This window comes from Giraffa tippelskirchi, chromosome 3, assembly GCF_054371585.1.
Source record: "Giraffa tippelskirchi isolate mGirTip1 chromosome 3, T2T-mGirTip1v1.2.pri, whole genome shotgun sequence".
In the NCBI taxonomy this organism is placed as follows: Eukaryota; Metazoa; Chordata; class Mammalia; order Artiodactyla; family Giraffidae; genus Giraffa; species Giraffa tippelskirchi.
In genome coordinates this window covers 141,493,959-141,520,073 of record NC_137277.1, presented here as the reverse complement: position 1 = coordinate 141,520,073, position 26,115 = coordinate 141,493,959, and positions in this window count along the sequence as shown.

Below are 26,115 nucleotides of genomic sequence, written 5' to 3'. Positions count from 1 at the left end.
TTTAAGTTCATTTGAGTGAGTTTTGAAAAACACACACATCCATAGAACTGAGAATCTCAAAATTTTAGGAATAAATATGAAATGAGAAAGTACATAAATAATTTATATGTGTATTATATAGAAATGATTCTCATTTAGTTGTGTGTATAATATATTTAAAAATTTTTCTTTTTTCTTTTTAAATGTTTTTCTCTTCTTAGTTTTTGGTAGCAAATGCATTTGCAAAGAACAGATGTGTGATCTTCTGCAGTATTCTTAATTTAGCCTTAATGGAAAGGACTGTCAAACAACAAAATACTTTGATTATATGATTAAATGAAAGTTCATGTTTTCTTTGACATTTTTGTTTTAGCACATTTATCTATCCTTATATCTCCAAACTAATACTCTGCTCTCTAAAATGTGAAAATAAGTAAGCAACCTCAGTTGCTGTCAATACAGTTAATAAATATCAAATAGCAAATTCTCATATCAAATATTGATTTTATAATATTCTTAATTAATTTACAAATAGGTCTGCTTGAGATATTTACTCCACCTAAAATTATACATTGTACAAATGCAAGTTATAAAAGTTAATAATATAATAAAAAAGTATTTACAAAATAAATTAATCAGTTTAGTTCAGTTGCTCAGTCATGTCCAACTCTTTGTGACCCCATGGACTACAGTAGGCCAGGCTTCCCTGTCCATCACCAACTTCTGGAGCTTACTCAAATTCATGTCCATCAAGTTGGTGATGTCATCCAACCATCTCATCCTCTGTCGTCCCCTCCTGCCTTTAATCTTCCCCAATATCAGGGTCATTTCAAATGAATCAGTTCTTTGCATCAGGTGACCAATGTATAGGAGTTTCAGCTTCAGCATCAGTCCTTCCAATGAATATTCAAGACTAATTTCCTTTAAGATTGACTGCTTGGATCTCCTCTGCAAGGGCCTCTCAAGAGTCTGCTCCAACACCACACTTCAAAAGCGTGAATTCTTCCGCTCTCAGCTTTCTTTACAGTCCAACTCTCACATCCATACATGACTACTGGAAAGACCATAGCTTTGACTAGAGGGACCTTTGTCGACAAAGTAATGTCTCTGCTTTTGAATACTCTGTCTAGGTTGGTCATAGCTTTTCTTCTAAGGAGCAAGTGTCTTTTAATTTCATGGCTGCAGTCACCAACTGCAGTGATTTGGACGACCAAGAAAATAAAGTCTGTCACTATTTCCATTGATCCTCCATCTATTTGCCATGAAATGATGGGGCCGGATGCCATGATCTTCATTCTTTTAAGGTTGAATTTTAAGCCAACTTTTTCACTCTCCTCTTTCGCTTTCGTCAAGAGTCTCTTTAGTTCCTCTTCACTTTCTGCCATAAGGGCAGTATTACCTGCTTATTTGAGGTTATTGATATTTCTCCCAGCAATCTTAATTCCAGCTTGTGCTTCATCCAGCCTGACATTTTGCATTATATACTCTGCATATAAGTTAAATAAGCGGGGTGACACTATACACCCTTGATGTACTCCTTTCCTGATTTGGAACCTGGAGTTTGTTGTTCCATGTCCAGTTCTAATTGTTGCTTCTTGACCTGCATACAGATTTCTCAGGAGGCAGGTCAGGCAGTCTTGTATTCCTATCTCTTGAATTTTCCACAGTTTTTTGTGATCTACACAGTCAAAGGCTTTGGTGTAGTCAATAAAGCAGAAGTAGATGTTTTTCTGGAATTCTTTCTTTTTCTATGATCCAATGGATTTTTGTAATTTGATCTCTGGTTCATCTGCCTTTTCTAAGTCCTTGAACATCTGGAAGTTCATGGTTCACATACAGTTGAAGCTTGGCTTGTAGAATTTTGAGAATTTAAATAACTTTGTTGGATATTACTAATATATCTGAAGTCCATAGTCAAATAGGTAGTTTACCACTACTGTAAATTTTTTTTCTCAAAAATGTATGGTTTACCACATAATAATCCCATTCATTTTTTTCTGCATTAACATAAATTATTTGAGATGCCTCTAGATTCTATTGTCAACCTCATTACTGAATTAAACTTTTGAAGTGTTAGTCAGTATAATTTTCCCCTTGGCTCAAAATCCTCAATGGCACTTCACTTTTCATAAAGTAAAAACTAATGGCCATAAAAGATTTCATAAGAAAAATATTTTCTGACCCATAATGCATAAATGTAGTAGAGTATTGGTGATATTATCTCACTGGTGCAATCTGGAGTCACTCTCTTTAGATCCTTTCATGGTTTTTGCTCCTTCTGACTTAGTCACACATACATTTTTTAGTTGTTCTGTGAATGTGGTAGGTGAGTTTCTACCTTAGATATTTTATGCACACTGATTTCTCTGTCTGAGAGGCTTTTCCCATTGATCCTCACATATAATTCCTACACTTTTCCTAGGTGTTTTTTCACATGATTTCTATATAGTGAGCAATTCTCTGAGAAAACTGTACCAACTTTCATATTTATCTCACATGAATTCCTTGGAGAATACAGTGTTAGTACAGTGAAAGTTATTACCAGGTGGTCAATACTGAAATCAGATTGATTATATTTTTTGCAGTGAAAGATGGAGAAGCTCTATACAGTCAGCAAAAATAAGGCTGGGAGCTGACTGTGGCTCAGATCATGAACTCCTTATTGCCAAATTCAGACTTATATTGAAGAAAGTAGAGAAAACCACTAGACCATTCAGGTATGATCTAAATCAAATCCCTTACAATTATACAGTGGAAGTGACAAATAGAATCATGGGATTAGATCTGATAGACAAAGTGCCTGAAGAACTATGGATGGAGGTTCATGATATGGTAAAGGAGACAGGAATCAAGATCATTCCCAAGAAAAAGAAATTCCAAAAAACAAAATGGCTGTCTGAGGAGGCCTTACAAATAGCTGTGAAAAGAAGAGAAGTGAAAAGTAAAGGAGAAAAGGAAAGGTATACCCAGTTGAATGGAGAGTTCCAAAGAATAGCAAGGAGAGATAAGAAAGCCTTCCTCAGTGATCAGTGGAAAGAAATAGAGGAAAACAATAGAACAGGAAAGATTAGGGATCTCTTCAAGAAAATGAGAGATACCAAGGGAACATTTCATGCAAAGATGGGCTCAATAAAGGATAGAAATGGTATGGACCTAACAGAAGCAGAAGATATTAAGAAGAGGTGGCAAGAATAAACAGAAGAACTATACAAAAAAGCTCTTCACTACTCATATAATCACAATGGCATGATCACTCACCTAGAGCCAGACATCCTTGAATGCAAAGTCAAGTAGGCCTTAGGAAGCATCACCACTAACAAAGTGAGGGGAGGTGATGAAACTCCAGTTGAGCTGTTTCAAATCCTAAAAGATGATGCTGTGAAAGTGCTTCACTCAATATGCCAGCAAATTTGGAACCTCAGCAGTGGCCACAGGACTGGAAAAGGTCAGTTTTCATTCCAATCCCAAAGAAAGGCAATGCCAAAGAATGCTCAAACTACTGCACAATTGCACTCATCTCACAGACTAATAAAGTAATGCTCAAAATTCTCCAAGCCAGACTTCAATAGTACGTGAACCATGAACTTCTAGATGTTCAAGCTGGGTTTACAAAAGGCAGAGGAACCAGAGATCAAATTGCCAACATCCTTTGAATCATCAAAATGCAAGAGAGTTCCAGAAAAAACATCTACTTCTGCTTTATGGACTATGCCAAAGCCTTTGACTGTGTGGATCACAGCAAACTATGGAAAACTCTTAAACAGATGGGGATACCAGACCACCTGACCTGCCTCCTGAGAAATCTGTATGCAGGTCAGGAAGCAACAGTTAGAACATGAGGCATGGAACAGCAGAGAGGTTCCAAATAGGGAAGGAGTACATCGAGGCTGTATATTGTCACCCTTCTTATTTAACTTATATGCAGAGTACATCATGAGAAATTCTGGGCTCGAAGAAACGCAAGTTGGAATCAAGAATGCCGGGAGATATATCAATAACCTCAGGTATGCAGATGACACCACTCTTATGGAAGAAAGTGAAGAAGAACTAAAGAGCCTCTTGATGAAAGTGAAAGAGAAGAGTGAAAAAGTTGGCTTAAAACTCAGCCATCAGAAAACCAAGATTATGGCATCCAGTCCCATCACTTCATGGCAAAATAGATGGGGCAACAGTGGAAACAGTGACAGACTATTTTTTGGGGCTCCAAAATGACTGCAGATGGTGACTGCAGCCATGAAATTAAAAGATACTTGCTTCTTGGAAGAAAAGCTGTGACCAACCTAGATAACTTATTAAAAAGCAGAGACATTACTTTGCCAACCAAGGTCCATCTCGTCAAAGCTATGGTTTTTCCAGTAGTCATGTATGGATGTGAGAGTTGGACTATAAACAAAACTGAGCGCCGAAGAATTGATGCTTTTGAAATGTGGTGTTGAAGAAGACTATTCAGAGTTCCTTGGATAGAAAGGAGATTCAACCAGTTCATCCTACAGTCCTGAATATTCATTGGAAGGCTGATGCTGAAGCTAAAACTCCAATACTTTGGCCACCTGATGTGCAAAATTGACTCATTTGCAAAGACCCTGATGCTGTGAAAGATTGAAGGCTGGAGGAGAAGGGGATGACAGAGGATGGGATGGCTAGATGGCATCACCGACTCAATAGCCATGAGTTTGTGTAAACTCTGGGAGTTGGTGATGGACACGGAAGCCTGGCATGCTGCAGTCTATGGGGTTGCAAAGAGTCGGACACATCTGAGTGACTGAACTGAACTGAAGAATGAAAGCATGCAAGTTAATATTATTTGTTTCACGCATTTTCTTTTTAAATTTAATTTGATTATCTTGTTTGAATATTTTATAGCAAAGATTATAATTAGCTATTGAATATCTAATTTCATAATACAGATCTCACTTTTTCCAAATACTAGTTCTCAGATTACATAAATATAGATTTGGAATAAATCAATATTTTAAGTGAGTAAAATCATGCTTAAGTTGTTGAAATAAAAGTTGTAAGCATACAAAGTAATAAGTGAAAATGTTTGTCACTCAGTTTTGTCTGACTCTTCACAACCCCGTGAACTGTAGCCCACCAGGTTCCTCTGTACATGGAATTTTCCAGGAAAGAATACTGAGGAGGGTTGCCTTCTCTTTTCCAGGGGATCTTCCCAATCCAGAGATTTAACCCCTGGTATCCTGCATTGTAGGCAGTTTCTTTACCATCTGAGCCACCAGGGAAGCCTCTAAAGTAACAACATTAACAGCAAAAAATGTATGTTTAATTTATTTTTTCTTTACATTTTATTGACAACTCCAGTTGAAAGTAATCTGGAAATAAATTAGAAAATTAGTAACTTTAACAGATAAATATGCCTGGGATTCCATGGCCCATTTTTATTGTCACACTCTTATAAAGCCCCTCAACTCTCTGAACCTGTGTTTTCTGTCTTTCTCCCCTAAACTCCTTCACATGTGCCACTGAACTTGATATATCTTAGCCCTGGTCTATCACTGTGATCTATCTTCCGATTTCTTTTAGATTTGAGGACAATCTCTGGGTGTCTGAACTGCCTGTTCCATTTGCATCTACAGATATTAGCCATCTCTCTGACATCTCTTCATCATTTAGAGAGCAGTTAAAATATTTCCTACTCAGAGAAATTTTTATTGATTAATCATTTTCTAACATTTTAAATATTTTACTTCTCTCATTAGCACTGGAAACTTTTTGACAACACTGTTGAGGTTAATTTACATGGAAAATAATGAAGCTTGAGGTTTACTTACCTCTTTTACTTTTTTGTATGTTTTATACCATTTTGTAAAGATGTAGAAGGGGTCATAAAAATGGATCCATGTGTTAGTTTCTGTAAAATTCAGAAATTTAATAAAATGGCTTGGTTAGATTACAGTTCCTTTCCATTCTGACTTCTCTCCATTTTGTATCAGATACATTTTGTATCAGGTTTTCTTTGTATATCAGATACTAGTTGAAGTGGCCACCTCACTTGATATGTGTATGTGGAATTGGGGTTTTGAATATGTTTAATTTGATTCAACAGGATACATTGGTGTGGTTTCCAATACCTGCCATATATATTTGGTTTATTGTTAAGCATTCTGAGTAGGAATGACTTCTATAGATACTTTATGTACAATATAGGCTCATCCAGATGCACCTTCATCCTGGCACAATTATGCAGGGACAGTGGTCTTTTTTTCTTTTTGCGTGTAATTTGTATTTTTATTTATTAATTAAACTTTTTATTTTGTATTGGAGTATAGCCAATTAAGGGCTTCCCTTGTGGTTCAGTGGTAAAGAATCCACCTGCCAATGCAGGAGATGCAGGTCCATTCCCTGGGTTGGGAAGATGTCCTGGAGAATGGAATGGCAACTTACTTCAGTATTCTTGCCTGGAGAATCCCATGGACAGCGGAACCTGGTGGGCTATGATCCATGGGGCCCTAAAGAGTTGGGCATGACTTAGTGACCAAACAACATGGCTGATTAACAATACTGTGATAGTCTCAGGTGGATAGCAAAGGAGTGGGTTTTTTTCAATTTCACATGTCTTATGTTACCTAATATGGAAACTGTGTCAATGGAGGAGGAGAAGGAAGAATAATCTTAATGTGTGGAAAATTCTTATCATCATCAGACATATAAAATTGTAAGCAGATGTTATAAGTTTAGTTAAAACAGGTTTTCTCTTCACAGGAATATGTTTAATAATGTAATATATAGCATCATACACCAATATGTTAAAATTGTATTGGGATCATGCAAAGGAGAATTTATCAATACCCTGGTGTCTATAAAAGAAAAATATTCAGTAATGTACAATTAAGAATTAAGTCTATCTGTGGAGGTTCATGTTTTATGCATCCCAACATGCTAGACTGGTCTTCAGTATCTGATGAATCCTCTAGTAAAGTAATGTGGGGTTCTAAATGAAACAATCCACAAAATTGTGAGAAAAACAGTAAGAATCGCCTGAAGGACCAATTGTCACAGTTGAAAAACCACCCATATTTATTAGTAAGCTGATACACATATATATGTTGTGCCAATTTTCAAAATTACTTAAATTGCCAATGTATGTTACTAAATTTTAGTTTATTTTTTTTATGACAATAGAACTATCTCAGTGGAAGATATAAGAATGTAAGCTTAAAATACTAGTAGGCCCTGAAAATGCCAAAGCCTATACTTTAACACAGTTGACTATAAATGCAAAATTTATGACAATAAACAAAATAAATACACACAATATAAATAATAATAGAAGAAATTTTCAAAAATTTGTAAAAATGAGGATACTCTGTAAGACCAAACAGCAACAACAGCAAAAGTGAAGCAAAGCACAATTGATAGTGTACAATAGCACAATAGAAAATGTACAAACATTAGCTACAGCCTAATTTTCATAAGTGGAATGACTTTGAAATGCAGCATATTCTTTCATGATGGCTTGTTATGATGAATGATATATAAACACTATCTAATGAACTATATCTTGTTTATCTTGTTTAAAATATGTGATTATAATAAGGATTATTATAAGGCTCCTCAAACAGGATAGGTCATGAAAACAACAGATGTTTTTCAAAAACATAAAGTTAAATGATAAAATAAAAAATACAGTTTCCAAGCTCTAATGAGCATGTAAACTGATTTTAACAAAACAGATAATATTCCTAATATTCCAGGTGATTTTTCAGACTGAGTAAGTACAGTAAGAACCTTCAGAAGGCATGAAGATTCCTTCGGGCATAGAATGTTGTGCTTATTTGTATTATGAGCTGAAAAAAGAGAAAGTGTTAGTCACTCAGTCACGTTCAACTCTGTGGGACCCCATGAACTGTAGCCTTCCAGGTTTCTCTGTTCATGGAATTCTCCAGGCAAGAACACTGGAGTGGATAACCGTTCCCTTCTCCAGGTGTATATATACATTAATCAAATATAATTCAGTAGATCTGTATCTTTAAGGACAAATAAAATAAAACATTCAATATTATTTTGAAAGTGTGAAAAAATAGTTATTATAATAATAATTATTTTTTCATTTCTGATATTAAGAATTTCAAAAAATTGATAGTTTTCAAATTAACAGAAATTTAATCTAAATAAAAGCCAAAGCTGATGAATTGTTGCATGAATAATTCAAAAACTATTAAAATGAAAAATAGTGACTTGGTTTCCTGGAAATAGTGAAGAACTAATTAAAATAATGAAAAATATAAAATAAATCAATATAGAAGATAAAATAAACAATAAAATGAACTTGGACACAAAATATTGATGAGGTAATGATTAATGAAAATTCTTAAAGAGATGGGAATACTCGACCACCTTATCTGCCTCCTGAGAAACCTGTATGCAGGTCAAGAAGCAACAGTTAGAACCAGACATGGAACAATGCACTGATTCAAATTGGGAAAGGAGAATGTCAAAGCTGTATATTGTCACCCTGCTTATTTAACTCATATGCTGAATACATCATGAGAAATGTTGAGCTGGATGAAGCACAAGCTAGAATCAAGACTGCTGGGAGAAATATCAATAACCTCAGATATGCAGATGACACCACCCTAATGGCAGAAAGTGAAGAGCCTCTGATGAAATGAAAGAAGAGAGTGAAAAAGTTGGCTTAAAACTCAGCATTCAAAAAAATGAAGATCATGGCATCTGGTCCCATTACTTCATGGCAAATAGATGGGAAAACAATGGAAACAATGACAAACTTCATTTCTTGGTCTCCAAAATCACTGCAGATGGTGGCTGCAGCCATGAAATTAAAAGACGTTTGCTCCTTGGAAGAAATGCTATGACCAACCTAAACAACATATTAAAAAGCAGAGACATTACTTTGCCCACAAAGGTCTGTCTAGTCAAAGCTATGGTTTTTCCTGTAGTCATGTATTGATGTGAGAGTTGGACCATAAAGAAGGCTGAGTGCCAAACAACTGATGCTTTTGAATTGTGGTATTGGAAAAGACTCTTGAGAGTCCCATGGACAGCAAAGAGATCAAACCAGTCAATGCTAAAGGAAATCAATCTTGAATATTCATTGAAAGGACTGATGCTGAAAGTGATGCTCCAATACTTCGGCCACCTGATTCGAAGAGCTGTCTCATTAGAAAAGACCCTGATGCTGGGAAAGATTGAAGGTAGGAGGAGAAGGGGATGGCAGAAGACAAGATGGTGAGTGGCATCACCGACTCTATGCACATGAGTTTGAGCAAGCTCTGGGAGATGGTGAAGGACAGGGAACCCCAACATGCTGCAGTTCATGGGGTCACAAAGAGTCAACACGACTGAGTGACTGAACAACAATGCTTTTATTATGACAGAAATTTCTGTGAGAGGTTTTAAAATTTTTCATTAAAGTAAACAATTATCTATGACTTGATTCAACCAATTAAAAGGAGTTGTGAATGATTGGATTCTGCTTTTGAGTAATATTCAGTGCCAGTCAAGTGACAACAAAACTGTTTTGAAAGGTGAAGAAAAAGGGCTTTTGCACTGTTTAAAACCTTAATTATCCATAATGTGTTGTGCACAGCTCATTGCTTTAATCTTATTGAAGAAAATGCACAGCTTCTGAAGCTGTTGACTAGTTGGTGTTTTGAAATAATTATGTGTTATTTTCACTTCAGTGACAGGTCGAATGTTTTAAACACACTTGAATCTTTAGTGGGTAATTGTGATGATATAGTTTGCACATTAGAAAGTTCTCTAAACCTTATAATATGCATAAGGCAACATTTTAAAAACTGTAACTTTTATTTTAAAAGATTTGGAATACTAACTCAAATTCAAATGAGATAGAAAATGTTTATTCAAAGATGTTTGTTAAGCTCAAAAATTTTTAAATCAATTTGGTGAGAACTTTGGAATATTGCAATTAAATAAGTGAGAATTTAAATTCTGATTTGTGTACACTTGAAAAATAGCATTTTCACTTATTGTTATACTTATTTGTGAAAGAACTGAGAAAATTTCAAATAAAAATATAATAGGAAGAATATTAAACAAGTGATAAAATCAGCAGAAGCATAAACTAGAATTATTTTGACTTCAAGGAGCAAATTGAAACAAACAGTTTTTATATTAGATAAAAAGTAGTGATTCATGAAACACAAGATGTACATTTGCATAATGAATATTAGATTATATGTAAACACTGGAAAAATATTGTTTCTTGCTAATTTGACAAAAAGTACTAACATCAATGAATATAACATCAAAAACAAGCTGGTTAAAGAGAGTTGCCAATTCCTGAAAGACTTAAGTTACTACACACAAAAAAATTTGAGACACAGGATGCAGTTTATATATGAAAAGTAACTGGATAGAGGCTGCCTTAATCCTTTGGGCTGTTGTAACAAAGTGCCACAGATTGGGTGATTTATAAACAACAGAAATTTATTTTCACAGTTCTGGAAGCTGGAAGTCCATGATCAAGGTGCCAGCATGGTCAAGATGTGGTTAGAACCCTCTCCCTGGTTTATTGCCAGTGGCTTTGCTGTGTCCTCAGATAAAATGGTAACCCACTCCAGTATTCTTGCCTAGAAAATCCCATGGACAGAGGACCCTCCTGGGCTACAGTCCATGGGCTCGCTAAGAGTCAGACATTACTGAGCATGCACACACAGATGGTGGAAAGGTGTGAAAGATGTCTCTTGGTCCTCTTTTAAAAGAGTATTGAATTTATTTATGAGGGATCTTCCCTCACACCCTAAGCACCTCCCAAAGTCCCTAACTCCAATACCATCACATTGGGCATTAGGATTTCAATACATAAATTTAGGGAGACACAAATAGCAAAGGTTTCCTGAACAAATTCCAATATGCATGCATGCAGAGGCTTTCCCAAACCAATCCGCAATTCTCAGCCTCCAGTAAAATTTCAGAGAATTCATTGCCTATCTGGAGACAGAATCAGATTCAACAGGCCTGAATCCCACTGAAAGTCCCTCCAGCTCCAGGGTGAGTCACAGGGTTGTTATCTGGGCTTCTGATGGACTGGCTATGAATCAGAGATTCACACGACCTTCTGCTTAGTTTCAGTTAGTTTGCTGGAATGGCTCAGAGAATTCAGGGAAATCCATTTACTCTTACTCACTAGATTAAAAATTTATTATAAAAGGCTATTAAAATAATAAACAGCCAGATGAAGAGATACATAGAATGAGGTCCTAAAGAAAAGAACTTCTGTCCTCTGGGAGCATGGGGACTGGAATGTAGCCCTTGAAAGCTGACGGTTTCCCAGTTTTGAAGCTCTTAGCAAAAAACCCCAAAAGCTGTCCTTTTGGCTTTTGTGGAGGCTTCAGTACATAATCATGATTGACTAAATCATTGGCCAATGGTGATCAGTTCAATCTCCAGCCATTCTCCCCTCCCCCAAAAGCAGGGGGTGGTACTGAACGTTCCAGTCCTTTTAATCACATGATTGGTTCTCCTGGTAACCAGCTCCCACCCTTGGGTGGATCCAAAAGTCTCCTTTCCAAGTCATTTTCAGAAACTAAGTACAAGAGATCAAATATTAACTAGTTGCTTTTATTGCTCAATAAATTCCAAGGGTTTCCAAAGCTATGAGGCAGAAACTATGGATGAAGACCAAGCATATTTCTTATATATAATCTGAATGACTAAATATATATTTTCCTATGAATCACAGTTTTCACAATTTTTATACAAAATCAAGTTACACAAATTTCATCCTATAGCACTTATACTTTCCAAAATCATCGCCTAACATTTACAATAATGAGTTTCTTTTCCTAGTCTCTATTTCAAAAATAATGTTAGAAAACTGTTGGTTTACATAGAGACTTCAAAAACTACACAGCCAAAAGCATAGGAATAAGAAACAAAAAATGTGGTTGCTGTTAGAGATGATGATGATGACATTATTTTGCATTATCTGTGGCCATAAAGGGGGCTTCTCTAGTGGCTCAGATGGTAAAGAATCTGCCTGCAATGCAGGGGACCTGGGTTGTATCCCTGTTTGGGGAAGATCCCCTGGAGAAGAGGGTGGCAACCCACTCCATTTTCTTGCCTGGGGTATCCCATGGACAGAGGAGTCTGGTGAGCTACATCCACAGGATTGCAAAGAGTTGAGCAAAGTTGAAAAACTGATCTCTCAAGTTTTGAGTCCAAAACTGCGCATCCTTTTTTAAATTACATAACCTCTAGTTTTTAAAACAATGTGTCAAGCTGGAAAAATATCTATATTCTTTATCTTAGACCATGGATATCTTGGAATAAATTAAGACACAGAAAATATTAGAAGAATGGGTAGAGAAGTAGAGAGATTTACTTTGAATAAATAAATTAATTTAAAAATAAATTAATAATATAACATTTAACATTTGCAGAAATAGAAAATAGTACTTTGAATGGATATGTGAGAAATTATTCTGTGATTGAACATTTGACATTGGATGAAAAGAAAATGTTAACAGAAAATAGAATGAAATTGTACTCATTGTTTAATTCCTTGATAAATCCAGTCATCAAAACCAGTTTAATTTATAAAGCGGTAATGCTTGTATTTTCATTTTGAGAACTATTATGAATGTAATTGTGTCCCCATATAATTCATATGTTTAAGCCTTTATCTCCAATGTCACTATATTTGGAGATCAGCCACAGCAAGCCCAGGAGAATGGTCTCAGGAGAAACCAAACTTGCAGATACCTTAATCTTGGATTTCTTCAGAATTATGAGAAAGTAAATTCTCTTGTATAAGCCACCCAGTCTGTGTTGTTTTGTTAGGGCAGCCCTAGTAAACTAATGGGCTTCCTTGGTGGGTTATGGGTAAAGAAGACACCTGCTAATGTAGGAGACACAGATTTGATTCTTGGGTTGGGTAGATCCCTTGGAGAAGGAAATGTCAACCTACTCCAGTATTCTTGCCCAAGAAAACCCATGGACAGAGGAGCCTGGCAGGCTGCAGTCCATGAGATCACAGAGTCAGACACGACTTAGCGGCTAAACAACAACAACAAAAGTAAACTAATACAATGAGAATTTTTAATAAATGACAATACAATTTTTAATTAATTTTTTTCTGCTTTGTGTGATTACCTCTGCAGTAAATTAAATATGCACATGAAAATATATTAATAGTGTTTTAAAAACTAAGAGTTACTTCTGTTAGCTTCTGTGAAAAGTAGTCTAATAATTGCAGTGTGCTAATAACTACATGAAAAGTGGCCTCTTTTCTCATAAAAACATATTCAGGTTACATGGTTATTTTTTTAGAAGAAAGGTATACCCTGCAGGTTTGTATTTAAGTGAAACAACAACAAAAATATCATACCATGTTTATACTTTTGACAAAAGCAGTTGCATTATGTGTAGAAGGGTTTAGATTTATGTTTAGCTATTTTTAAAGCCTCATTTTAAACATTCTTTCCACAAATCATATTTTAATTACAGAGTGATTAATTTTAACAAAGTGTTAAATAAAATTTTATTGCTAATTTCTTTTTAATTAACTTGCAGAAACAACCTTGAATGCTAAGCTTACCTAAGGCACTGATTAAAGTTTTAGTCTGGAAATATTATAGGCTTGAGAGGAAAAGGTGGCTGGATACAGAAAGTGAAATACATGCTGATGCCTTGAGAATTAACTATATTGATAGTAACTATCACCCAAGAAGAAAAAATATACCTAGGTAAGTACTTCAATGCATTAAGAAAATTGATTTGATAGTGTTTAACATATGTATCATCTTATATTTACTATTATAGATTGTTTTGATTCATGTTGATACAATTTGACTTAAAATTAAGCAAGCAATTCCAAGATTTTTATTTTTTATGATTAAAAAAATAGCAGAGCATATAGTCAATTCTAGTATACGCCTCTAAAATCAGATTGCTTTATTATTAATATTTTCTATATGTATGGTACTTTTGCTATCATTAATGAATATTGATATGACCTAAACTACACAGTTTATTCATATTGCCTTAGTTTTACTTTTTTTCTGTTTTAGGATCTCACTCATATTATATTTAGTTGTCATGATATTTTTAGGCTCTATATGGCTGTAACAGTTTCTCATACTTTTCTTGTTTGTGATAACTTTGACAGCTTTAAGGAGTACTGGTCAGGTATGTTGTAGAACTTCATTTTATTATAATTTGTACGATATTTTTCTTATAATAGACTGGAATATGAGTTTAGGGAAGGAAAATCATAGGGTTAAGGTGCTTTTTCATCATATTGTATCAAGAGTGTTTATTATCAATATCATTCATGACTGTAATATTGGTCTTAAATATCTGGATGATATGGTGTTTGTCAGGTTTTTCTCACAGTTACTCTTGTTACCTCTGCTTTCCATGCCCTGCTCTTTAGCAGTAAGTCACATCACACATTTAAGATATGAAGACTCATGATCTCTTACTTTACTATGGAGTGTCTACATAATTTATTTGGAATTCTTCTGCATGGGAGGTTTTACCCCATTTATTTATTTAATCATTTACTTATATAAATATGTGCTCATGAATAAGTATTTTGTAATTTGAGTTATAATTCAGTTATATAAGTATATTATTTATTTTGTTTGCTCAAAGTATTCCAGCTTTGAACCTTGAAAACTCTTTTAGTTGGCACCTGTGCCCCTTTGACATACCCCGACAAAGTTTGTTTGTTTTTTGTGCACTTTCTTACTTTCTGGTGCTACCAAATACTCTAGACTCATATTATATATGTTTCCTGCCACATTCTTAGAATTATCCATTCCTCCAAGGAGCCCTGGTTTCTTTTATTAGAGATTGGTATTAGAAACAAAGATCTGGGTGCTAGGTGTGCTTATTGTTAGTAATGGAGTGTAATTTTTTTTTAGTGCTCTCAGCTAACAGAGGAAATAAATATATGTGTTTATATTAACCTATGTATATACATATATCTATTTGTATATGTAGACTATATGTGGGCTTCCCAGGTGGCACTAGTGGTAAAGAACCTATCTGCCAATGCAGGAGATGTAGGAGACACAGGTACAGTCTCTGGGTCAGGAAAATGCCCTGAGGAGGGCATGGCAATCCACTCAGGTATTCTTGCTTGGAGAATCCCATGGATAGAGCAGCCTGGTAGGCTACAGTCCATAGGGTCACACAAAGTTGGACACAACCGAAGCAACTTAGCACACACATTTGTACATGTAGTCATCATATACATACACACATAAATGTATATTAAGTTAAACATGAATTCTTACTGATGTTTCCAACTCTGATCTATTACCACATAGATCATTCTAGCCTCTTTCATTTGCTGATCTGTAAATTTCCACTCCAACAGTGAGACATCGTGATGTTGAACCGCTATCCATTTAGTCAATTATTCAGTTCCAGTATGCATGTGCAGCAGCACATCAGAATTGCTGGCACTAAACACTGTGGGAAAACTTTACTGACTAGCATATATACTATCTATAAACTCTTTATTCTCAGTATTTTCTTACAGAGTCCAGGCTCCTTTCATTTCCAAAATTACTGAAGTCAGCACATTTCCCCCAATGACCTTTAGTGAGATTATTTCATACATTTTTAATATAATTAGAATCTCTTGTCACAGTCTGTACCCTTAACTATTTTTATGGGGTCAGAATAGTCCTAATACTAAAACAGATTGAGGTGTTCTAAAAAGAAAAATTTTAGGTCATTATCTCTCATGAATATAGAAGCAAATATTCTCAACAAAATATTAGAAATGAAACCCAAGGATGTATAAAAAAAATTATACACTATACCAAGGGGAATTTATTTTACAATCTTATTTAACATTGTTTAACATTCAAAAAAGTTGGCTTAAAGCTCAGGATTCAGAAAACTAAGATCATGGCATCTGGTCCCATTACTTCATGGAAAATAGATGGGGAAACAGTGGCTGATTTGATTTTTTGGGACTCCAAAAGCACTGCATATGGTGACTGCAGCCATGAAATTAAAAGAAGCTTACTCTTTGGAAGAAAATTTATGATCAAACTAGACAGCATATTAAAAAGCAGAGACATTACTTTGCCAATAAAGGTCCATCTAGTCAAAGCTATGGTTTTTTCCAGTAGTCATGTATGGATGTGAGAATTGGACTATAAAGAAAGCTGAGTGCTGAAGAATTGATGCTTTTGAGCTGTGGTTTGGAGAAGACTCTTGAGAGTCCCTTGGACTGCAAGGAGATTCAACCAGTCCATCCTAAAGGAGATCAGTCCTGAGTGTTCATTGGAAGGACTGATGTTGAAGCTGAAACTCCAATACTTTGGCCACCTGAGGCTGACTCATTTGAAACGACCCTGATACCCAGAAGGATTGAAGGTGGGAGGAGAAGGGGACGACAGATGATGAGATGGTTGGATGGCATCACTGACTCAATGGACATGCGTTTGGGTAAACTTCGGGAGTTGATGATGGACAGGGAGGCCTGGCTTGCTGCTGTTCATGGGGTCTCAAAGAGTCAGACACAACTGAGTTACTGAACTGAACATTCAAAAATCATTCAATGTAATCATCACAGCAACCAGCTAAAGATAAGAACTAGCATGATCACATAAGTTGATGCAGAAAAATTACTTAAATCCAATATGATTCATAGTAAAAACTCTTAGCAAGCTAGGAACAGAGGGAATTTTTTTAACTTGATAAAGTACATATAGAGTACCTAAACAAATGTCATAATTGGTGATGAAAGACAGAATGCTTTCTCCTTGAAATCAGAAGGAGCACAAGTATGTTCTCTCTCACCACTGCTCATTTTAACATTGTCCTAGGAGTTTCAGCCAGTTTAATAAATTAAACAAAGGAAAGGGAGAGCATACAGAGTACTTACACTTGACATCAAAAGCACATCTGTAAAATCAAAATAAAATAATTTCATTCAATTAAAAATTTAGATAATCTATGAAAAGATAAGCATTTATGTGCGTAATATATAAAGAGATCTAATATATTAAAAGTAAAATGAAAAACAATTCAATAAAATTGGGCAGAGCAATTGAAAATCAGGCAATTCACAAAAATGAGGTATGAACTGAAAAAATTAGAATAAGCTCAACATAATTAGCACCAGTAAAATGAAGATGAAAACAACAATAGGCTACCATTGCACCCCAGCTAGATATGTAAAATTTTAAAAAGACTGATAATACTTCTGGGTTAAGATGTGAAGTAACTGGGATTCTCACATGTTGCTGGAAGGGATGTAAATAGTAAAACCACTTTGGAAAAGTTGGTCAGTTTTTTATAAAGTTAAACATATCTTTGAGTAGAGTTGATCCACCAGTTCGACTTCTAGGTATTGACCCCGAAGAAATAAAAATATAAAATTATCTGCATTAAGACTTTACAGGAATTTTCCCATAACAGCTTTTCAAAATATATGGCTTCTTGCACCAAACAGCTAGCCAATTAATGAAGATGACAACACTAAAAAACAGATTTTCCATGTGAACCAAACAGCCTCTTATGTTGAAAGAAGATGCCATTTAAGACTTTTCACAGCTAGAGAAAAGTCAATGCCTGGCTTCAAAGCTTTGAAGAACAAGCTGACTCTCTTGCTAGAGGCTAATGAATCTCGTTGGTCACTTTAAGTTGGAGCCAGTGTTCATTTACCATTCTGAAAAAAAGTTGAGTCTTTAAAAATTATGCTAAATCTACCCTGCCTGTGCCCTATAAATGGAACAATGAAGGTTGGATGACAGCACATGTTTTTACAGCATGGTTTACTGAATATTTTCACCCCACTATTGAAACCTACGCTCAGAAAAAAAGATTCCTTTCAAAATATTCCTGCTCATTGACAATGTATCTGGTCACCCAAGAGCTCTGATGGAGATATATAAACAGATTAATGTTATTTTCATGCCTGCTAACACAACATCCTGCGCAGCCCATGGATCAAGGAATAATTTTAACTTTCAAGTCTTATTATTTAAGCAATACATTTTGTAAGGGTATAGCTGCCATAGATAGTGATTCCTCTGATGGATCTAGGCAAAATAAATTGGAAACCTTCTGGAAAGGATTCACTCCTTTAGATGGCATTAAGAGCAATTGTGATTCATAGGAAGAGGTCAAAATATCAACCTTAATAGGAGCTTGAAAGATGTTGATTCCAGCTGTCATGGATGACTTTGAAGGGCTCAAGTTCAGAGGAAGGTAACTGCAGTGGAAATAGAAAAGAACTAACATTTTAAGTAGAACCTGAAGATGGGACTAAATTGCTGCAATCTCAGGATAAAATTTGTACAGCTGAAGAGTTGCTTCTTATGCATGAGCAAAGAAAGTGGTTTCCTGAAAAAGAATATACACCTGGTGAAGATGCTGTGAAGAGTGTTGAAACAACAGCAAAGGATTTAGAATATTGCAGAAACTTAGTTGATAAAGCAGCAGCAGGGTTTAAGAGAATTAGCTCCAGTTTTGAAAGAAGTTCTCTGTGGGTAAAATGCTATCAAACAACATTGCATACTATGGAGAAATCATTTGTGAAGGAAAGAGTTAGTCATTGTGGTAAACTTCACTGTTTTATTTTAGTAAATTGCTGTTCCAACCTTCAGCAACCACAACCCTGTTCAGTCAACAGCCATCAACATTGAGACAAGACCCTCTAAATAGCAAGAGGCTTGTGACTCCCTGATGGCTTGGACAATAGTTAGCATTTTTTAGCAGTAAAATATTTTTTATGTTATGTACATTGTTTTTCTAGATATAATGCTGTTATACACTTAATTGACTACAGTATAATGTAAACATAATCTTTAAATGCACTGAAAAACCAAAAATGTCTTGTGACTCTTTTTATTTTGGTGGTTTGGAACCAAACCCCAATATCTCTGAAGCATGTCTGTAATTTTTCTCTCTCAATCTTAACTTCATTCCTTTAGAAATCATGAGCTTTTTATTTTTTTAACTAAAAGTTTGCTGCTAACATACTCTTAAGAGCTGTAATGCCCATGAATTTCAAAAACAATTTTGCTTCTGATAAAGTCTGAAGCTTTGTAGACCTTAGCTCTAGGAATGAATCATTTAAAGGACATGTAAATAAATATTTATCATAAATATAAACTACATCATGTATATTAAATTTTTATTGGTATATAAAATAATCACCCTAAAGTCAATGACATTAACAAGGGGAAAGTATTCAGATAAATGTGAAAAAAATTCTCAAAAAATAAAAAGATTGCAAGCAGTTCTGGCCAGGTTCATCAGTGATGAATTTCTTTTAGGCAGCAAATCCTATGAGATAGAACCTGAAATTTATAAAAATAAATTCTTTATTTAGCTCCTCTTTGCTCAACTATAAGAAGCTACCTAGGTTTGCTGATGTATGGGTAGGAAAGGATTTATTGTTAAGCACTTTCCCTGTTGTAAGATAAAGTACTCTATTAGGTTACATGTACACCATCCTTCCACTTTGCCTTTTATCAAAGACCATACTGACAGTCTAGTCAGAGTTCCCTGAGATTTGAAGAAGTGAAAAATGCTCCACACTCTGCCTTCACTTGCAGAGGGCACAGACAGTCAGGCACCACATTAGCCTGGCTATTCTCTCAGGATTACCAACTTTCTGAGGTGAAAACTGTCAACTCTTTTATTACCTTGAAGCTGAGAATTATTTAGAGAGTTAAAGTATGTGGACTTTTCATGCACACATATATTAAAAATTAATATGAAAGTATGTCTAGAGAGAGTCCTTAAATTATCTTTGATTATCATTTATGATCAAACTAAACATGCAATGAGCATTTACTATGTACCAGTCATTGTGCTAAGCATTTTATCTACATTATCTCATCTAACTTATCAACCATGTAAGAAATTAACTCCAAAGTCAGCTGAAAACATGCCAGGATAAACAATCTATCTCTTGAGTCATTACTTAGAATTCAGACCAAGCACACTGCAAAACAACAAAGGTACATGTGCTTTGCTGCTGCTGCTAAGTCGCTTCAGTCGTGTCCGACTCTATGCGACCCCATAGACGGCAGCCCACCGGGCTCCCCCGTCCCTGGGATTCTCCAGGCAAGAATACTGGAGTGGGCTGCCATTTCCTTCTCCAATGCATGAAAGTGAAAAGTGAAAGTGAAGCCGCTCAGTCGTGTCCGACCCCTAGCGACCCAATAGACTGCAGCCTACTAGGCTCCTCCGTCCATGGGATTTTCCAGGCAAGGGTACTGGAGTAGGGTGCCATTGCCTTCTCCACATGTGCTTTTAGGCAGTTGTAATGATGCAAAATGTTAAAAATATTTAGCTGTGAATATATTATTGAGTTAAGAAAGTAGATCTGAAAAGTGCTCATTATTGGTTTTCAGATTTATATTTATTCTTAGTAAAGCAGTAGTTGATATAAAATAGTCCCTTGCTTAAAATGAGTTTGGCTTATATGTAAAAACATCAATCAAAGTGACCCCCTAGTTCTGATAGAGCAACATCTCCTTGTTACCAGTTATAAGCTGAAAAATGGTCATTTCTAAGGGTAGAAACGTAAAATGATTATAAAAATATTGAGACACAATCACATCTTTCTCATCCAGACGATGTTTTTAGACCCCATTTCTTTGCCTTCCCCTTCAAATTAGCTATGAAGTTGAGAGCCCAAGAAATGTATGTGATGGAACTAAAGAACTGTCACTCTCATCACAACTCTAGCCAGCCATCATAGGAGAATCCCCACAATGGGAGTGCCAACTTGAGACCAATATGGTCTTTGAGCCTGAGAGGTTGCATGTGAGTACTGCCCATCGGTTCAGTTGCTCAGTCGTGTCTGACTCTTTGCAACCCCGTGGGCTGCAGCACACCAGGCTTCCCTGTTCATCACCAACTCCCGGAGCTTGCTCAAACTCATGTCCATTGAGCAGTAATGCCATTCAACCATCTCATCATTTGTCATTCCCTTCTCCTCCTACCTTCAACCTTTCCCAGTATCAGAGTCTTTTCCAACGAGTCAGTTCTTTGTATCAGGTGGACAAAGTATTGGAGTTTCAGCTTCAGTATCAGTCCTTCCAGTGAATATTAAGGACTGATTTCCTTTAGGATTGACTGGTTTGATCTGGTTTAGGATTTATGATTGACTGGTTTAGGATTTACTGCCAGGGCCTCTTATTTAATCTACCAAAGTCCTACTAATAAGTGGCTGTGTTAGAACCTGGATGTTTGGTTGCTTAATTGTGTTTTTTAAACCAGGTAGCTGGAGGCACATGTGGAAGGTAGGGGAGAACATTCTGCTAACAATTAGGCATTACCTTTCCTGTGATCCCATTGGGTCAAGCAGGTAAAGTGCAAGTCAGAAACCCTGAAACCAAGACTAGAGTCTTGAAACCATGTGGGAACTAGGCTCTACTTGAATGCTTGCAAACACGACCAGAGTGGGCTAGATCTTAGAGAAGACAGTTACTCAGGGTCCCGTGTGACATGTCTACAGATTTGGGAATTGTCCTAAGTCAAAAATAATCTTTATTGGCTCTTATATCACAAGCCTGTAAACATTCTTATTCCACTAGTTTATAACAACCTAGAAAAATAGAAAGCATTTGCTAATGCTGCTGGATAATCACAAATTGCTGAATAAATAAATCAACAACAGTGTTTTTATCTTGTCTCTTCAGATTCAATTTTTAAGTTATTCAATATCTAAATTGATCTTTAACAGAAAATATGTTTAATTCGTGGGCCAACTGAAAGTGTGCATGTATTTCCTAAATTCTGCTCTGTAATTTTGCTGCTCCTTTCATTCTACACTACAGTTTCTTCTTTTCCTAAATTATTACATTATGTCTGATAAAATTTCAGAGAGCAAAAATATTCATGTGTATGGTTATATTTCATGATGTAAAAAGTTGATTTAAAAATTCATCTACTTTATTATTTGCTTTATTGAATTAGTAATTGAAATATTCAATTTAAGTTTCAAACTAGGAAAGACAAGACTACTCCTAGAGAGCATAGTTTATCAAAAACTATATAAAGAACACACTCTTGAGAAGTAGACCCAATACTAATAATTTTTAGATGCACAGTAATTCATACAGTGCTGAGGTCTGGGCAAAATTTGCTGAACAAGGAAACTATCTCTGAATATACTGTCAGTCTGTGTAATATATAAGTTGCAACAGTAGCACATGATGGTCACTTCATGAAAGACACATATTTGAGAGCTCTTGCCGAAAGAAAAAATGATTTTGTTATGTATGCAGTTTATGACCCTGGTAGAAGTAAAATTATTTTTAAGCCAGCCACATAGAAACCTGAGAACAATTAATAAATCCTCTCAAGAGGCATTCTTCTCTGTTTCAAGTTCTACCTCTTGACCCTATATTCATCCTATTGCTTTCTTACTGCAACATGAAGGAATAATGTTGGCGTGCTAACATATCAGACTACAATCTATTAGAACTCTAAATGCAGTTAGAATTCTCTTTGAGGGTCAAGAATGCATGCGAACTTTTAAACTTCAAAGTCTTATTGAGTACTATGTTTCCCTGTGGATATTAAAAGCATGTTAATCCTAACGATGAGCTGTGTGGTAGGTAGTTAGATAGGAACTATAGGGAAACAGGGTTTCCTTCATAGCTCAGTTGGTAAAGAATCTGTCTGCAATGTAGGAGACCCAAGTTTGGTTCCTGGCTCGGGAAGATCCCCTGGAGAAGGAAATGGCAATCCACTCCAGTATTCTTGCCTGGAAAATCCCATGGGCAGAGGAGCCTGGCAGGCTACAGTCCATGGGGTCACAAAAGTTGTACATGACTTAGCAACTAAACCACCACCATAGGGAAACAAAAGAAACTGTGAAACAGTCTCCACCAAAACTGACTTCACATTTGGAAATTTTGAAATATATACTTGTGAAATTGTGCTTTTTGTATAAAACAAATTTTGTATAAAATAAAAGGCATTTGTGGGCTTCTCAGGTGGTTCAGGGGTAAAGAATCCATCTGCCAATGCAGGAGACATAAGAGATGTGGGTTTGATCTCTGGGTCAGGAAAATACCCTGAAGAAGGAAATGGCAACCAGCTGCAGTATTCTTGCCTAAGAAATCCCATGGACAGAGGAGCCTGGTGGGCTACAGTCCTAAGTCGCAGAAGAGTCAGATACGACTTAGCACTAAACAACAAGAATGACAACAAAGGCTTTTGTATAAAAACATTAAGTATAAAAAGTTGTAAAAGATCAATATGTGAAATTAAAAAAAAAAAATTTTTTGTTATAGAAATTTAGTTATATGCATGAGAAAGGGTATTTAAAAATAATTGTTAGAATCAACCATTATTTCAGGGTATATTTTTGGATAATGCACTCTCTGTAAAATGGGAAAGAAGATGTTTTATAAATAATCTTGCAATGTTAATCTCAAAAACTTCCCATTCTTATTCATTTGGATATAACAATGAATTAAACCAAGCAAACATTCTTTCTGATCACAATGATTATTTTTGTAGAATCATAAGACTAAAAAATATCTTTTTCTTTTTGTGTCTTTAGTCAGTATATTTTTCAGGATTTCAAAATAACATTTTTTAGTAATATTTAGCTTGCTTTTTTATAGTGTACTTTTTTATTTTTAAAAATGTTTGTGTATGTGTATTCCTGCTTTTAATTTAAAAAAAAAAAAAAAAAAAAACTAGGTCAACATCTTTGTCAGTAAAACTGAAAAAACTCCAAACATTATCAAACTGCTATTTCACATAATCAGTCAATAAACAACATTACACCCACTTATTTTTTTTCATGACTTTATGTACATTGTCGTCAAATTGATTGACAGTAACAATAATAAAACAACAAAGCATAGACAAATAGCAGAAAATAGAAACTGAAACACGAAACCCATATTTTCCTGGTGTTCTCACAGGCTATTCACTAACAATAAGAATGATGAATATGATAACACGCATATCAATGAATTTCCAACAACACTTTGTGCGTTTTGTTCATACTCATATTTATCCAGTTGATTAAAGCAATTTGCATAATTTAGAGGTAATTTCTTTCTGAAAGCCATGATAAAATGCTCTGATTGCACTACGTTGAGCTCTTCACACATGCAAAGTATTTTTAAGGATGCCTAGAATAAGCGAAGAAAAAAGGTGAAAATATTTCTAGACTCCAAAAGCAATGTTTTTAGAAATCTGTAATTTTTCTCCTTAAGTCTTCAAAACATGATGGTGGTGGTTTGCACTAATTTGTGCAGGCTCTTTGTGACCCCAGTGGACTGTAGCCTCCCTGAGATTTCCCAGGCAAGAATATTGGAGTGGCCTGCCATTTCCTTCTCCAGGGGATCTTCCAGCCCAGGGATCGAACCTGCATCTCGAACACGTGTCTTCTACATTGCAAGCAAATTCTTTACTGCTTAGCCACCAGGGAAGCCCAAATCTTCAAAATGTAAAAGCCTATATATCAAGTGTATGACTGAAATAATAGTCCAACAGTTCATTTTGTGTGTGTTTATGTAGGCAGACTCTAAAGAGCCCTCAATGATCTCCTTTTTGTGATATTTATGACCTTGTTTATCTCCTCTTCTTGAGTGTGGGTTGGATCTAGGTTTAATAACTCATTTCTAATGAATCAAATATGATAGATATTACAGAATTCTAACTCTCAGATTGGATTATACTGTTTTGAGAGATATCTTTTTATGTCTTTCTGAATTCTTCATTGTTAGGGAAACTAACTTTCATATTATGTGCATCCCTTTAGAGAGACTGATTTGGCAAAGATTTGATATCTGTGGCCACTACTGTACCAGAGACCTATGAACCTCCATGTGAGTAAGTTGGAAAGTGGATCTCCCCAAGCCAAGCTTTCAGATAAGGCTCCAGCTCCAGCCTATAGCTTAGATGCATTTCTTAAAATTTTTTGAATCAGAAGCACACAGCTAATCCATGCCATGGGAGAACTCTTGACTTATAGAAACCGTGATATAATAAATATTTGCTATTTTCAGTTGCTAAGTTTGGGGACAATTTGTCGCTGAGCAATACATAGTTAGGTGTTATCTCTGCATACAGTTCTGTGAAGACATAAAGACCTTCTAGAACTAACACCAGAAAAATATGTCCTTTTCATTATAGGAGACTGGAATGCAACAGTAGGAAGTCAAGAGATCCCTGGAATAACAGGCATTTTTGGCCTTGGAATACAAAATAAATTAGGGAAAAGACTATCAGAGTTTTGCCAAGAGAATTCAAAAGTCAAAGCAAACACCCTCTTCCAACAACACAAGAGAAGGCTCTACACATGGACATCATCAGATGGTCAATATCAGAAACAGATTGATCATATTCTTTACAGTCAAAGATGGAGACACTCTATACAGTCAGAAAAAAATAGACTAGGAGCTGACTGTGGCTCAGATCATGAACTCCTTATTGCAAAATTCAGGCTTAAATTGAAGAAATTAGGTGAAACCACTAAACCATTCAGTGAAAGTGAAAGTCGCTCAGTCATGTCTGACTCTCTGCGACCCCATGGACTGCAGCCAGTCAGCCTCCTCTGTCCATGGAATTCTCCATATCAGAATAGTGGAGAGGGTAGCTGTTCCATTCTCCGGGGGATATGCCTAACCCAGGGATCGAACCCAGGTCTCCTGCATTGCAGGCAGATTCTTTACCAGCTGAGCTACCAGGGAAGCCCTGACCATTCAGGTATGACTTAAATCAAATCTCTTAAGATTTTACAGTGGAAATGACATATAGATTCAAGGGATTAGATCTGGTAGACAGAGTGCCTGAAGAACTATCAAAAAAGTTCATAACATTGTACAAAAGATGGTGACCAAAACATCCCCAAGTAAAAGAAATGCAAGAAGGCAAAGAGGTTGTCTGAAGAGGCCTTACAAATAGTTGAGAAAATAAGAGAAGTGAAAGGCAAAGGAAAAAGGGAAAGTTATACCCATCTTAATGACGAGTTCCAGATAGCAAGGAGAGATAAGAAAGCCTTCTTAACTGAATGATGCTAAGAAATAAAGGAAAACAACAGAATGGGAAAATCTGGAGATATCTTCAAGAAGATTGGAAGATACCAAGGGATTATTTCATGCAAAGATGGGCACAGTAAAGGACAGAAATGGCAAGGGCCTAACAGAAGGAAAAGATATTAAGAAGAGGTGGCAA